Here is a 9518-nt window from a genome sequence, read left to right on the forward strand (position 1 = left end):
TTTCCTTCCCTTCTCTTTATAATAACACGAAGGGAGGTATGTTGGCATCAGGACATGCCAAACCTATGAGGCAACAGCTGGACCTGCGACCTGCGACCTGCAGACCAGTTGCCAAGACAACAACCACCATATTCCCAGAATCCATTTAGCTTACTTCCCACCCTTACTTGTGTTACATCATGTTCTCTCTTTCTCATCTCTCTCTCCCTCTTCTCTCTCTGCCACTTCTTTCTCTCTCCCTTGCAATAAAACCTCTTCCACGTGGAACTGATTTGGCCTAACATTCTATTTTGGTGCCACCCACCATTCTAACATATCAGTACCCCCACCTTGGAGCTTCCATAATCATAATTCATTGCTACAGGGCTCCAGAAGGAGTGCTTACAAATGAGGATAAAAAGATAAGAGTAGGGGTCATTGGAAGGATCATCACAGCGAGGTCTGCAGGAGGACTGAACCCAAGCTCAACAGAAGCACCCCTGCCATGGTCCAGGTGCTACCTCCAGCGGGAACTGTTGCATTGCAGAGGTCTCCTTGCAGTAGAAAGTCTTCACCTTGACAGCTGTACCCAGGAACTCCATACTTGCAGATCAGCAGGGCAGATGGGAAAACAATGACTGTTCTTTACTTTCCTTCTTTGAGAGTCTGTAAGACATCAGGGAGTAAATCACTTCTTATGCAGAAACAACATATCTTCCCAAACACTGAGCCACATGCCACCAGGTCTGGATGGCCCAGAATTGTCTCTAAGGCATATTGAAGCTAGACATGGTTGCTCAGATTTGTCATCCCAGAACTTGGAAGACTGAGGCTGGAGGATTTTTATGAGTTCAATCCCAAATCTCAATCTGGGCTATTGGTGGCTTCTAGGCTATCCTGCATCTAAAGTGAAACAAGATCTCAAATATACTCACTAGAGTGTATCAAAAGATGGGCAGGCATGGTGTCCTACTTGTATCTCTGTGCTCGGGACACAGAGATGGAGATCCCCGAGGTAAGCTCATTGGCTAGACCTGCTCAACCCGCAAGCTTGGGGATCAGTGTGACACCCTTCAGTAGTAAATAAAATAGCTGTCGCAGAAGATTCCCATCAACTTCTATTTCCCATATACTTGTACTTCCCACATGCATGTACATGCATACACATGTGCCCTTATGCACAATGTGCTGAGGAAGCAGCTCACTCAGTGAAGTGCTTGCTTGCGTATGGAAGACTGTGGACCCAAGTTCAATTCCCAGCAACCATGTAAAGAGCCAGCCAAGCATGAGTGCACTGGTTATGATCTCTGTGCGGGGCGGGGCAGGGAATGAGGAGGTCCTGGGAAATCTCTGCTAAGTCCCTCCTGTCCATCCCCAGCATACTTGGCAAATCCTAGGTCCCAGTGAAAGATCTTGTCTCAAAAAAAAACAAGGTAATTGATACTGGAGACATGGATCAGCAATTAAAGAGCATGTTGCCCTTACAGAAGCCCAGGGTTTGGTTACCAGACCTCACAGGGTGGTTTACAACCATTCTTTATTCCAGTTCCAGAGGAACCAAAACCCATTTGCATAAAAAAGTAGACCGTGCCTTAAGAATGGTACTTAAGAATGTCCTCTGAGCTTTACATACATTACAGTACATGCACTAATAAATGTGCACCCATATTTATAGACACACACACATACACATATACACACACCACCGCCACCACTACCACACAAAGACACAGCCCAGTGTAAGATCACCCAGTGGCACAGCAGAAAGGGCAAGCTGCCGCTCACACTCTTGCAGTTCCCCACGCAGTTATATTTAGGAGGCCTACTACAGGAGACAGGCAGGCTGTGGTCAGGAACAGTGGATGGAAGGGCAAGGATGCTCCTGCCTTGTCTATATGGAGGATAGGCCTGGACACTGGCACTTTGGAGGATGTGATATGTCCTAAGATCTCTTTCTATCAACATTCCTAACTCATTCCTTTAGCCTAAGCTCCAGATTCCTTCATTATGTGCAAAGACTCACAGATGCTTCCAGCTCACCTGGTCCAGCAGTGATCCAGTGAGAACCTAGACGTAACACACAGGCAGGAGCATCGCATGACTACACTGGCAACCAAGGAGGAGGATGAACACCATGCATGCCAATGGGCGGCCCTGTTTTATGATCTATATCCCAGCACATCCCTGGCTGCCAACTGCCCCCACTGTGCAGGAGTCCCAATCCCAGGAGCGCTCTACTTGGAGGGAGGGGAACCATGGTCCACAACAAGTGCCCAGACCTGATCTTTTCTCCCAAGTCACACTCACCCATCCACGGGGAATCTACCCACAGTAAATTCTGCCTACTGACTAACACAGAATCCATCACTGTAAGGGCAGGTAATGGATGAGCAGGAAGTCCCACGTGGGACCCCCCATGCAATGGTAGCACTTCAGTCCCTGAGCTGAGAAAGAAACCAATACATGCCCTTTCTAGCCCGGAGCCCTCCTCTCTGACGATTTTACTTCCACGCAGCTGTTGGCCTCTAGGACAGAGCAGGGACATTGCTGCCTTGTCATGTCATCCTGAAGCAACAGTGAACCAAGAGCCACCATTGTTCAAATATGCTCAGTACTGCTGTCACAGCTAGCCAGCCGCACAGGAGAGACCTGCACCACCAAAGAGGTATATTGGGAAGACACAGTCACCACATTGGGAATACATAGATACTAAATGTCTGCTGAAGGAGTGAGTGGGTGTGTAAGTAGGGACTGGGACCACGAGAAGGAGAGGACCATTCTGACCTATTCCACCCTGCATAGAGTTGGCCCTTGGGTATTGGAACATGACAGACCACTGAACTTCCCAGAGTCTAGCTCAAAACTGAGGCTCACCATGAGGCTTCCCGCAATACAGATGTAACTAGAAGTCTAGGGGTATCTGAGAGCTCAGACCTCTTAGAATAGGGAAGTTCTAGCGCTGGGGCCTCATGAAGAATAGGATAGGGCATAACAAAAAATTAAATGCCAAGAGTTAAGGACTCTAAACCCGTTGACTTGGTAGCCAGGTCAGAAAGAGAAGCCTCTGCCAGTTTGTAGGCACACAGGCCAGTGTCATGACTTGGAGGCCAGGGTAGCAGGGTAGAGTCGAAGAACAGGCTGCTCTGGTGGCCAGGGTTTGTGGCACAGTTACTGAGGTCCAAGAGTCCTTCTGGCATGTGATGGTGTTTGCAAGGCAGGCACTGGCAGGGTTAATGACCCAGTAAAGCATTCCAGCAAAGGAGACTTCACCAACCACAAGCCAATCTCCAAATCCCTGACCCCAGCACACCTCAGGCACTGGACACATAATGGAAGTGCAGATGTATCTACAAACCTGAGGCCCTTTTCCATCTTCATTGTACCCTTCTGCCACTCTCTCATTTTCCATCTCACCTCTTTGTGCACACAATAGGGCCACAAGAAAGATGAGCACACAGGACTTTGTAGTGTGAGAAGTGTCCATCCTCGGAGAAGGGCTGCACAGATAAAACCTTGGAAGTCGGAGCCTGTGAATAGACCCCCAACCACATCCCTCATCTCTCACATGGCTCAGCCATCCAACCTTCCCTCCCTCCAACCCTCCACACAGCTTTCCCCCAAGGAATCCATGTCTGCCTACTTCTCTCCCCCACCACCCACCCAGCTTTTCCTTCCTAATCCCACACTCCCACCCACAGCCCTATCCTCAGGGCTCTTCCCTTTGTCACCTCGCAGCTCCCTCCTGTTACCAGTCCTTTTGTCCTCTCTGACAGGGTTGCAGGCACAGTGGAAAGATCTGTCAGGTGTGGACTGAAGTAAGTAAGTACTTTCTCTCAGCTCCTCCCGGTCAACATCCTGTAAATTGAGGGTTTCAGTACTTACTTTCTCCAGGCCATCATGTTTATTCTTTAAGATTTAGCAAGGTTTCTTGGTGACCTGGTCAAGCCAGATTTATAGCAGTTGGGGAGGGGGGGCACTCAGTTGGGGAGGGAGCGTGGTGCAGGAGGACTAAGAGGGCAGAGGGGCAGGAGCCAAGGTTGACTTGCGAATGCCTTTCAGAAAGCAAGGGAAGGAAGTAACTTGCTTGACCTTTCTTGGCTTTTGTTTGGTTTTGTTTCATGGTTTTTCTTTTTATGTTTGTTTTTGTTTGGGGATTTGTTTGTTTGTTTGGGTTTTATTTTATTTGTTTGTTTGTTTTTGTTTTTGTTTTTATTCAGAACAGAGTTCCTTTAGGTAGCTTTGGCTGTCCTAGGATTTGCTCAGTAGACCAGGCTGGCCCCAACACACAGCTATCAAAGGGGTGCTGCTGCTGCTGCTGCTGCTGCTTCTGTTACTCCCACCTGGCTTTTTCCTGTTTCTAAATAGAAGGCATGAGTTGCAGTGGCTCAGAGCCCACGGCCCTCCTTCCCATAAGTAGGCAAACAACTGGCAAATACTTGGAGACTGGCTCTGGTGAGCAAGCCCTCAACAGGCTCTTGCATCCACAAAGTGATCTGACCTCAGCTGACCTGTAACCTCCAGGCAGCTGTGTGAGATGGGAATATGGCAATGTTGTACACTCAACTGTGAGTGTGTGTTTGTAAGATAGCAGTACTCCCTACAGGTACCTCTCTTAGTGTGCACCCCTGGACGAGTCCATTGTGTTGTACTGGGTACCATCAGCACCGTGCATGAACAATGGGGAGCCAAGTCTCTCTTGCCATTACTGTTGGTCACTATCTAGGTAGTGATATGGATTCCAAACTATAGTAAGGTTTGGTGTGTGTGTGTGTGTGTGCGTGTGTGTGTGTGTGTGTGTGTGTGCATGTACGTCTAGATTTGCACATCTCTATATGAAGAAGCCAGTGGAGAGTGTCATATACCTCAGAGTTGAATTCACAGTGAGATGTCCTGCCTACATAAGCATTGGGATCCAAAGTCTGTTCCTCACATGGTGTGTATTTGGTCTAATGCCCAAGTTATGTAAGTTGGGTTCCCAAAATTGCATGAGAATCCACATGTAAGATGCTGAGGATCTCTGTGCAGAGTTGGTATGGATAGGTTAAAAAAAAAAGTTTCTGGAGGTTAAAAAAAAAAAAAAAAAAAAAAAGGTTGGAAAAGAGACAGATGCAGGATTTTTTGATTCTCAGGCTAACGGAGAGAGAGGGGAAGGAGGATTTAGAACCACCATGCTGGGAAAGGAGTAAGATCCTGAGAGGTGCAGAAGAGAGAAAATACAAATGATGTAAGAGTTGGGGAAGGGTGGCCCCAGCTCCCCTCACTCCAATGCAACTAGAGCAGCAAAAATACAATATAGATTTTGATAAGTAATAACTCAGAAGTATTGGGGGAGAAGTGTTGGCCATGTGGAGGTTTGAGAGTGGTCCAACCTTTGAGCTGTTTAAGGCATATTAAAATATAAGACTGCATGTGTGTCTTTCATTTGGGAACTCAGAGCACTGGGGCAAGGAACTCATGTCACCAACACTGGGTCCATTTGTGTAGGATTTATCACCTGCAGCAGCACTTATCATTGTCTGCTGAACCATCTCTCCAATCCCATTGATATTTGCTGTGTTAGTTACATTTGTATTGCTGTAGTAAGGCCATGACAATGGCTACTTACAAAAGAGGTTATTTGGAACCTTACATTTTCACAGTGTGAGAGTCCATAACCATCATGGCTTAGAGCATGGCAGCAGGCAGGTAAGGGTGGAGCTGGAGCAGTAGCTGAGAGCTTGTATTTGATCCGCCAGCATGAGGTAGAGAAAGCCAATTGGGAATGGTGTAGATTTTTGTAGAAACTTGAAAGCCCACTTGCAGTGACACAACGCCTCCAACAAAGCCACATGTCATAATCCTTTCCAAAGAGTTCCAGCAACTGGGGACCAAAATTAAAACCTATGATCTTATGAAGTTCATCTTCCTTCAAACCCCCATATTTATAAATGGTAAAAAGAGAGAAGAGAGTTACAGTAAAGAGGAAGAAGGAACAAGGAATAAAGAATGATCATACAGGCTTGGAAAGAAAAGTGCTCCCTGGTCCCAGTAGGGGGAATTGTCTTCAAGGCGACAGTCTTGGAAGACAGACCTGGGTTGACTCACAGATTGAACTGAGTTGTACCTCCAGATTAAGACAGTATTGCCTGAGATAAAATGGATCTAAGTAAGGTCTATAAGGGCTGCAAAGTTGGCAGGTCCCAAGGGGAGGACAAAAAAAAGGTGTCCTGACATCTCCAAAGAAGAAACTAACCCACCAACACACATCCCCTTCTTTTTCTCTGTCTCTGTCTCGGTCTCTCTCTCTCTCCCTCCCTTCCATCCTCCCTCTATCCCTCCCTCCCTCCCTCCCTCTCTCCCTCTCTCTCCCTCTCCCTCTCACATACACATACACACATTCAGACACACAGAGAGACACACAGACACACACACACACACACACACACACACACACACACCCTTCACTATTCCTAGACCCCAGCAAGGTGCATCTAACCCCATGGACACCCTTGAGGAGGGAATGCAAATTCCAGAGAGTGCTCCACCCCCTCCATTGGGCTCCACACTCTGGGACCACTGGGCTGTGGCAAGGCAGGCATTGGGGCTATGAGGGATCCAGGTAGGTCTGTGACTCTGAGGAAACATGACCTGGCTTCTCCTTGTGATCTGGGCATCTCTGGTGTCTGTGTAGATCTCCTGAGGTGTGACGGCCAAGGTGGTAACATGGAAGGACTGGACAGGGTAGAAGGGAATGGGACAGGAGTGGGGTGGGGGGTCCTGGTGCCTGTGCTACTCACCAACCACCATGAGTTCTTGTCCACAGCGTGAACCCAGAGCTGTTTCCAGTGTGTCAAGGATTGCCAGGCCAGCAGCGTCAGCCCATAGAGTGCTTGTATAGCGAAAAAGTCGGCATGAGCAACAAAGATCTCCTTTACAGGATGGAGTCTCTTCTTGAGCCTGAATAACTCGAAAACCACTGGCAAGGCTGGGTCCTGGTTCTACACCCGCAGGCCCAACAAGTCCTCTAGGTGATGGACAATGCAGAAAAGTGTGGTCAGAACTGTGTCCCCTCCTTTTTCTCTCCCAATTGCCATATTTGTTCCTGTGTCACTGCTTCTAGAACTCTCCCCAGAACAAAAGTTCTGATGTGACATTCAATTCCCAAGTGAACCAGTCAGTCAGGGACACATTTTACAAGGCCACCCATTCTCTGTGGGCATCACATGGGGTTGCTGAGGCAGTGGGGTCTTAGGTAAGGTCAAACTTAGGATAATGGGAACAAAGCCAATTTACTTGTCCCATCTCCACAGAAAGGAGAAAATATGAAAATGTCCAGACCTGTTGTGAGCACACCCATGGTGGTAGTAGTTGCTTGGGCCTGGCTCTAGTTTCCTGGGACGCTGCACACACCCCAGAGCTACCTCCTCAATGAGTTAAATGTCCTGAGCTTTGCTTCAGATTAATTCTTAAACTTTAGGCACCTCCTGTGTCCTCAAGCCTATTCCTGAGAACAATGCCTTGCTGGTCTAGGACAAGCCCCAGAAGGAGTGGTTCAGTGTGAGCTTCAGGCAGGGAGGCCTGATAGACTGTCCTTTGCAGTAGTACCCATGGCACTGAATCCTGCCTCTGGTTGCTTCTTACTGAAGTATTTCCTCCTGTGTAGTTATGGCATGTTGAAGCCACCATTTCTCAAGTAGAAATTTCCCAAAGAGTGTAGTATGTTTCCCATGGTGAGGCCCCTGTTCTCATCAGGGGCAGTCCTGCCCCTTGGCTCTCTTTTTCTTATCACAGTAAAACGATTTGCTAGAGTTGAAGATTTGGAAGCTAAGGGACTTTGTGCAACTTTCTCAAGTTTTCTTCCGGTCTTTCACCTTTGCCCCACCCACCCCCAATGATGTCATTGAGAAGTATTAAGGACAGAATCATCAGAAGATGCTGTTCATGGGATCACTGCAACAGAGCACCTGGGAGTTGGGAGAGGTTCTGGTCCTTACCAGGGAGGCTCCTGATGCCAATGGGTCTGGCCCTCTTTTGCACCCTGTTGTGAGGACCATTGTCCTGTGACACCCTGCCCCAACATACACATCCTTTTAGCACCTCCTGTCTTCCACCTCAAATCCCACCTTCATCCATTCCAGGACTTACAAGGCGATGCTCTGTCCCTGGGGTAGAAGGGAGGACACCATACCCTTTGCTGAGGACTCAGCAGCCTGCTCCTCCCTGACATCCTGGCCCAGGAAGTAGGAATAAAACCCTTCTGCTCCTCATGGAGACAGACAAGGAGTATTTCCAGTGCAGGCCACAGGCATCTTCAAGAAAGCCATTGACCTTTGGCATTCTGTCACACACTGTGAGTAACAGATGGACATGATGAAGCCAGAGGTGCAGCCACACTCTGACACTGCTCCATTTCTGCCCTGTTCATGCACTTGAACTGGGCATCTCACTCAGAGACAGTAAACTTGCTTCCCCACAGCCCGGCTCCTGCTCCTTTGCTGCCCCTCTGTCCCAGAGATCCATGCCTCTTCCAGCTTTCAGTACAGCCTTCTATGGCTAGAGCAGCCAAGATCTGCATTGAACCACTCAGTCAGGAGACAGAGAGTTATACTCAACATAAAGCTGTCGCTGAAGCCCAAGGCCCAGCATAGGGTGAGCATGCAATCCAGACTCAGATCTGGAGCTCTAGGAGGGCTCACTGGCCACTGTATGAAGAACGGGAGGGGACAGAGTCTGGAGTGCCACAAGGACAGGAGAGAATGCCAAGGTGGTGTAAAATCACAAATGGTTGGAGCTTCACTGCAGAAGCGAGGTCTGGTGGACAGGACTGGTTACCTGGCCTTGGAAGAGTCCCTGAGTAAGGGCAAAGGTAAGGAGCACAGAAGGGTCGAGGAAACTGATTGCCAGTATAAGGCTGGCCAGGTGAGTGGACTCTACTAGGCTGAAGGGGCTGTCGAAGACAACAAGGAGGTTGCTGGGAGGCCCTTGATATAGGACAGATGTACTACAGTAGCCTTGCTGTGACCACATGACTGGATAGCAACAACTTACAGAAGATGTACTTGTTTCGAGGTTTCAACACATAATGCTTGGGAAGACCCAGTGAAGTCCAGCTCCATTCAGTGGGAGTGTATTGTGACACTACTGATGTCAGGGTGGATTAGAAAGTTCTTGACCATGGACCAGGGTTCAGAAGGAACCTTCAAACCCCATCCAAAACTTCCTAAAAGTTCCACAGACACCCAAAATATTCTCACCAGCTGGTGAATAAGGTATCAAACCTGACCCCAGAAGGGACATTACTGATTCAGTCCCTATAACAAGTGAGCCTGGGGGTGGGGTATCTCATTCCCAGATCCGTAATCTGCCCACTCTGGTTCACACACCCCTGCCTGCCTCCCTGATGCTCTCCAGGATCCTGCACCACACTCTCAGCTGAGGTGGCTGTGATGAGTGGTGCATTACAGCCTTCACCTAGCATTCTGCAGTTTCTTCCTAACCAGGGATTGCTATGTCCCATAGCCTGTCAGTGGTCTGACATGTCTGTTCCCAGGGTCCCAGAC

The 9518-nt window shown here is 48.5% G+C and overlaps 1 pseudogene; it reads right to left on the reverse strand.

Moving 5' to 3' along the window:
* Positions 1–429: 429 nt before the first annotated feature.
* Positions 430–3463, reverse strand: LOC110314946 (annotated as a pseudogene).
* Positions 3464–9518: the final 6055 nt, after the last annotated feature.

The sequence above is a fragment of the Mus pahari genome, unplaced genomic scaffold (genome assembly GCF_900095145.1).
Source record: "Mus pahari unplaced genomic scaffold, PAHARI_EIJ_v1.1 scaffold_7780_1, whole genome shotgun sequence".
NCBI lineage: Eukaryota > Metazoa > Chordata > Mammalia > Rodentia > Muridae > Mus > Mus pahari.